Source organism: Oncorhynchus masou, unplaced genomic scaffold (genome assembly GCF_036934945.1).
Source record: "Oncorhynchus masou masou isolate Uvic2021 unplaced genomic scaffold, UVic_Omas_1.1 unplaced_scaffold_1918, whole genome shotgun sequence".
In the NCBI taxonomy this organism is placed as follows: Eukaryota; Metazoa; Chordata; class Actinopteri; order Salmoniformes; family Salmonidae; genus Oncorhynchus; species Oncorhynchus masou.
Window position 1 is genome coordinate 89,091 of NW_027016899.1, and position 7,693 is coordinate 96,783.

The following is a 7,693-nucleotide window of genomic DNA, read 5'->3' on the forward strand; positions in this document are numbered from 1 at the left end:
GACCAGTGATTCCATGTCTATGTATATAGAGCAGCAGTCTCTAAGTTGCAGGGTTGAGAGTGACTAGTGTTCCATTATTAAAGTGACTAGTGTTCCATTATTAAAGTGACCAGTGATTCCATGTCTATGTATATAGAGCAGCAGCCTCTAAGGTGCAGGGTTGAGAGTGACTAGTGTTCCATTAAATCAAATCAAATCAAATTGTATTTGTCACATACACATGGTTAGCAGATGTTAATGCGAGTGTAGCGAAATGCTTGTGCTTCTAGTTCCGACAATGCAGTAATAACCAACAAGTAATCTAACTAACAATTCCTAATCTACTGTCTTATACACAGTGTAAGGGGATAAAGAATATGTACATAAGGATATATGAATGAGTGATGGTACAGAGCAGCATAGGCAAGATACAGTAGATGGTATCGAGTACAGTATATACATGTGAGATGAGTATGTAAACAAAGTGGCATAGTTAAAGTGGCTAGTGATACATGTATTACATAAGGATGCAGTAGATGATAGAGTACAGTATATATGTATACATATGAGATGAATAATGTAGGGTAAGTAACATTATATAAGGTAGCATTGTTTAAAGTGGCTAGTGATATATTTACATCATTTCCCATCAATTCCCATTATTAAAGTGGCTGGAGTTGAGTCAGTGTCAGTGTGTAGGCAGCAGCCACTCAATGTTAGTGGTGGCTGTTTAACAGTCTGATGGCCTTGAGATAGAAGCTGTTTTTCAATCTCTCGGTCCCAGCTTTGATGCACCTGTACTGACCTCGCCTTCTGGATGATAGCGGGGTGAACAGGCAGTGGCTCGGGTGGTAGATGTCCTTGATGATCTTTATGGCCTTCCTGTAACATCGGGTGGTGTAGGTGTCCTGGAGGGCAGGTAGTTTGCCCCCGATGATGCGTTGTGCAGACCTCACTACCCTCTGGAGAGCCTTACGGTTGAGGGCGGAGCAGTTGCCGTACCAGGCGGTGATACAGCCCGCTAGGATGCTTTCGATTGTGCATCTGTAGAAGTTTGTGAGTGCTTTTGGTGACAAGCCGAATTTCTTCAGCCTCCTGAGGTTGAAGAGGCGCTGCTGCGCCTTCTTCACGATGCTGTCTGTGTGAGTGGACCAATTCAGTTTGTCTGTGATGTGTATGCCGAGGAACTTAAAACTTGCTACTCTCTCCACTACTGTTCCATCGATGTGGATAGGGGGTGTTCCCTCTGCTGTTTCCTGAAGTCCACAATCATCTCCTTAGTTTTGTTGACGTTGAGTGTGAGGTTATTTTCCTGACACCACACTCCGAGGGCCCTCACCTCCTCCCTGTAGGCCGTCTCGTCGTTGTTGGTAATCAAGCCTACCACTGTTGTGTCGTCCGCAAACTTGATGATTGAGTTGGAGGCGTGCGTGGCCACGCAGTCGTGGGTGAACAGGGAGTACAGGAGAGGGCTCAGAACGCACCCTTGTGGGGCCCCAGTGTTGAGGATCAGCGGGGAGGAGATGTTGTTACCTACCCTCACCACCTGGGGTGGCCCGTCAGGAAGTCCAGTACCCAGTTGCACAGGGCGGGGTCGAGACCCAGGGTCTCGAGCTTGATGACGAGCTTGGAGGGTACTATGGTGTTGAATGCCGAGCTGTAGTCGATGAACAGCATTCTCACATAGGTATTCCTCTTGTCCAGATGGGTTAGGGCAGTGTGCAGTGTGGTTGAGATTGCATCGTCTGTGGACCTATTTGAGCGGTAAGCAAATTGGAGTGGGTCTAGGGTGTCAGGTAGGGTGGAGGTGATATGGTCCTTGACTAGTCTCTCAAAGCACTTCATGATGACGGAAGTGAGTGCTATGGGGCGGTAGTCGTTTAGCTCAGTTACCTTAGCTTTCTTGGGAACAGGAACGATGGTTCCATGTCTATGTATGTGGGGCAGCAGCCTCTAAGGTGCAGGGTTGAGAGTGACTAGTGTTCCATTATTAAAGTGGCCAGTGAGGTCTATGTATGTGGGGCGGCAGCCTCTAAGGTGCAGGGTTGAGAGTGACTAGTGTTCCATTATTAAAGTGGCCAGTGAGGTCTATGTATGTGGGGCGGCAGCCTCTAAGGTGCAGGGTTGAGAGTGACTAGTGTTCCATTATTAAAGTGGCCAGTGAGGTCTATGTATGTGGGGCGGCAGCCTCTAAGGTGCAGGGCTGAGTAACCAGGGTTGAGTAACCAGGGTTGAGTAACCAGGTGGAAGCCACCTCATGAGTTACAGTTCATATGAGGAAATCAGTCAATTGAAATAAATGAACTCGACCCTAATCTATGGATTTCACATGACTGGGCAGGGGCACAGCCATTGGTGGGCCTGGGAGGGCTTAGGCCCACCCACTTGGGAGCCATGCTGTTTAATCATCTTCTCGATGTGCCACACCTGTCAGGTGGATGGATTATTTTAGCAAAGGAGAAATGCTTTTAACAGGGATGTAAACAAATGTATGCACAAAATGTTTTATTTCATATTTTATTTCAGCTCATGAAACCAACACTTAACATGTTGTGTTTATATTTTTGTTCAGTATAAATAGCATTGTGGCAAAACAAGCAATGTAGAGAATCATTATACAATCTAAACCACTGTGAAAGTCATTTCATTTTCAACAGGTGTACAAGCTAGACAATCTATAACTCACATTTCTATGTGAATTTGGTCATACTGGACCTTGACAGGTGTCCAGATACCTGGGAGGTCTAACACACTCCCCGTCACGGATGTCCATGTTTTGGCTCATTCCCTCCAGCTAATGCTTATACCAATCCAATGCTTTTACATCCACAACGGGGAGAATACAAGACAAGTGCACGCTATGGGAAAAGTGTGGAGAATTGGGAACTCATGGCCCATGGACACCATTCCCAGACAGTTCCCACTACATTACCTTTAAATGGCTGTTACATTACCTTAACATTATCTTTACAGTTCCCACTACATTACCTTTACATTATCTTAACAGTTCCCACTACATTACCTTTAAATGGCCGTCACATTACCTTAAGATAATGTTACCAGCTCCCACTACATTACCTTAAGATAATGTTAACAGTTCCCACTACATTACCTTTAAATGACCGTTACATTACCTTAAGATAATGTTAACAGTTCCCACTACATTACCTTTAAATGACCGTTACATTACCTTAACAGTTCCCACTACATTACCTTTACATTATCTTAACAGTTCCCACCACATTACCTTTAAATGGCCGTTACATTACCTTAAGATAATGTTAACAGTTCCCACTACATTACCTTTAAATGACCGTTACATTACCTTAACATTATCTTAACAGTTCCCACTACACTACATGTTCTCTGCACATTACCTTTACATTACCTTAACAGTTCTCCTCACATTACCTTTACATTATCTTAACAGTTCCCACTACATTACCTTTACATTATCTTAACAGTTCCCACTGCATTACCTTTAAATGGCCGTTACATTACCTTAAGATAATGTTAACAGTTCCCACTACATGACCTTTAAATGGCTGTTACATTGCCTTAACATTATCTTAACAGTTCCCACTACATTCCCTTTACATTATCTTAACAGTTCACACTACATTATCTTTAAATGGCTGTTGCAATACCTTAAGATAATGTTAACAGTTCCCACTACATTACCTTTAAATGACCGTTACATTACCTTAACATTATCTTAACAGTTCCCACTACATTACCTGTTCTCTGCACATTACCTTTACATTACCTTAACAGTTCTCTGCACATTACATTTACATTATCTTAACAGTTCCAACTACATGACCTTAACATTATCTTAACAGTCCCCACTACATGACCTTAGCATTATCTCAACAGTTCCCACTCCATTACCTTTAAATTACTGTTACATTACCTTTACATGATCTTAACAGTTCCCACTACAATGCCTTAACATTACATTTACATTATCTTAACAGTCCCCACTACATGACCGTAGCATTATCTCAACAGTTCCCACTCCATTACCTTTAAATTACTGTTACATTACCTTTACATGATCTTAACAGTTCCCACTACAATGCCTTAACATTACATTTACATTATCTTAACAGTTCCAACTACATTACCTTAACATTATCTTAACAGTCCCCACTACATGACATTTAAATTACTGTTACATTACCTTACCTTAACATTATCTTAACAGTTCCCACTACATTACCTTAACATTATCATAAGTTTCCACACATTACATTTAAATTACTGTTACATTGCCTTTACATTATCTTAACAGTTCCCACTGCATTACCTTAACATTATCATAAGTGTTCCCACACATTACATTTAAATTACTGTTACATTACCTTTACATTATCTTAACAGTTCCCACTACATTACCTTAACATTACCTTTAAATTACCATTCCATTGCCTTTACATTGGAGTCATTTAGCAGACCCCCGTATCCACTACTCACGTTGAACAGAGTTGATGAGGTCCCTGTACTTGCTCCTGATCTCTCTCCTCCGCGCCGGATCATTGTCCGCATCCTGCATGTCTGCTGGGCCGGCCTCATCAGCATCAGCGTCGCCGGCGGCTGCCGCGTCCCCACGCTCCGCTGCTCTGCCGTCACCTTTAACCCCGGGCTCACCGTTCTGACGGCGAGGAGCGGTCTCGTCCCCTCCGCGGCTGGCTCGCCTCATCTTGGATGGGGGTATTGGTATTGTATGCAGTTGTTTGGTATTCCTCTCTCCTCTATTCTTTTAGGTTTTGGCTATCGCCCCTCTTCAAAGCTGGAGCGTTGGGGGGAAAAGTTGGGAGACAGTCAGGTATCGAGCATCCGTTTTAATTGCCACTGCTTTAAGGACATCCTAGTGTTGAGCGATTAGGGTTTTTCGAGGTTGGTTCTATGATTACATTTTATTTTTTTAAATCACAGGTTTAGTTTTCGATTATATATATATATTTTTGTTTTTTAACATTAAATACACTGTACATTATGTTGGTTGAATGCTGTAACAGAATAAAACAATGAATAACAGGCCTATGATGGTAGTGACTGCTCATGACAGCTGATCACTCATTAACCATCAGTTATTCACATCACTTTAATCAAATACTTAAGTTTTATTTGATGACTATTATTTCCTTCCAAGTCCTCATCTCGTCTCTATAGAGCTGCTGCAAAATCTCTATTTTGTAGTTCTTCAGCGTAAATAAGGCATACTTTTATGACAGCAGAAAACCAACTACCAATCGCTGACAGGGCATTCAGAAGGGTATTCAGACCCCGGTCCCCTTTTCCACATTTAGTTACATTACAGCCTTATTCTAAAATTGATTCAATCAACAAAAAAATCCTCATCAATCTATACCCAATAATGACAAAGCGAAAACAAGATTTTAGAAATGTTTGCAAATGTTTTAAAAATAAAAAAACGAAATAGCTTATTTACATAAGTATTCAGACACTTTGCTATGAGACACAACATTGAGCTCAGGTGCATCCTGTTTCTATTGATCATCCTTGAGATGTTTCTACAAGTTGATTGGAGTCCACCTGTGGTAAATTCAATTGATTGGACATGATTTGGAAAGGCACACACCTGTCTATATAATGTCCCACAGTTCACAGTGCATGTCGGAGCAAAAACCAAGACATGAGGTCGAAGGAATTGTCCTTAGAGCTCCGAAATAAGATTGTGTCGAAGGCACAGATCTGGGGAAGGGTACCAATTTCTGCAGCATTGGAGGTCCCCAAGAACACAGTGGCGTCCATCATTATTAATGGAAGAAGTTTAGAACCACCAAGACTCTTCCTAGAGCTGGCCTCCCAGCCAAACTGAGCAATCGGGGGAGAAGGGCCTTGGTCAGGGAGGAGACTCCCAAATATTAGCGTCATATCCAAGACTAATCGCTGCCAAAGGTGCTTCAACAAAGTACTGAGTAAAGGGTCTGAATACTTATATAAATGTGATATTTCAGTTGTATTTTTAATACATTAGCAGAAATTTCTAAACCTGTTTTTATTTTCTCATTATTGATGACGGGGGGAACAATTGAATCCATTTTTAACACGGCTGTAATGTAACAAAATGTGGATAAGTCAAGGGGTCCTAATACTTTTGAATGCACTGTAGATCATGTATTTTCAGGTAGAGATACCTTGCCTTGTGAAGCAACAGCTGCTGCTTATATCCCATTAAGATCGCGCTTTTTCCCCGTATTTCATTTAACTAAGCAAGTCAGTTAAAAACAGTATTTACAATAACGGCCTACATCGGTCAAACCAGGACGACGCTGGGCCAATTGTGCGCGTAAAAGACTGGACAAGTAGAGGCGCAATGCATAATGGTCATTGAAGTTAATTACCACGTTTTACGCGCTAAACTATGTACAATATTGGCCTGTTGGAAACTGCAACTCCCTACTACATCGCACAGTTCAAGCTGGATTCAATTTACCTCTCCAGAGCTGTGCAATCTGCGCATTGAGCTCACACACACATTACAAAAATAAATGGAATTGAAATAATTGAAACGATGACGGTAAATTTAGTTGTTTATAAAAAATAAAAATGATCGATATTTCGGTTAATCGATCAGCACTAGGAAATCCTGGTATCCATAACAGCAACCCCAGTTTACTTCCTGGTACTAGGAAAAATAGCTGGAAAGGGACGCCGATCCACTTCAATGGGTGGAAAACACGACAAAATGGTTATGTCTGCACACTTATTAAAATGCAAACATTGAACTTAGTATTGTTGTTAGTTTTTTTACTTCTTTTAACTACACATTCTAGCTAACTTGATGTCAACGTTACTGAGCTAGCTAACGCAGAGACAAAAGTTATGGCAGTGACAAAGTCCCTTAAAATAAAATACAATTCTGGCCACATAATTCATATATTTGATTTCTGTTCAACTTAATATTAATAATACACATCGCTAACTACTCACAGGAGAGCCTTGTTGACAGTCCTCAAAGCAAACCGCTTTTCTGACAGAAACGAACGTATAGGTGAAGAAACCTCTGTGAAGTTTGACACAATAATGCAAGTTGCTGTTCGCCTTCAAAATAAAAGTCCCCGATTTGAACCTGGTAAAAATAGTTGAATAATGCAATATTTGGACTAGATAATACTAAACATGGTTAGAATGTTACATAAAATACAGTAATTAATTAATTTGACAAACTGTGGATATATCAGACTGCATAATTGCGTTGGTGGCATACAGTATACACTGTCCGGCCTTACCTATGGAGTGAAAGGACTCTGAAACCATGAAATGGGTAAGGCTGTGCAGTGTCACCCATAGATTTCAATTCCAAAGAGGTTGCACAAATATTAGCGTCATGGCTCTTATTTACGGAACTTTGACAAAATACCTCCCCAGTAAACTATTGCACTCTGCAGCCTTAACAATGGGGAAGGAGGAAACCTAGTCAGTTGCACAACTGAAATGTCTTCCACGTGCATAATTGACATCCACGTCGCCCGGGGAACAAATCAAATGTATTTATATAGCCAGCGGGTTAACTGCCTTGATCAGGGACAGGTCGACAGATTTTTACCTTGTCAGCTTAGGGATTCGATCTAGCATCCTTTCAGTTACTAGTCCAACGCTCTAACCACGAGGCTACCTGCCTCCTCTAACCACTAGGCTACCTGCCTCCTCTAACCACTAGGCTACCTGCCTCCTCTAACCACTA

The 7,693-nt window shown here is 41.5% G+C and overlaps 1 pseudogene; it reads right to left on the minus strand.

Moving 5' to 3' along the window:
- Positions 1 to 6,499, minus strand: part of LOC135539322 (non-structural maintenance of chromosomes element 4 homolog A-like) — a 32,551-nt pseudogene extending 26,052 nt beyond the window's left edge.
- Between the last annotated feature and the right edge of the window lie 1,194 nt (positions 6,500 to 7,693).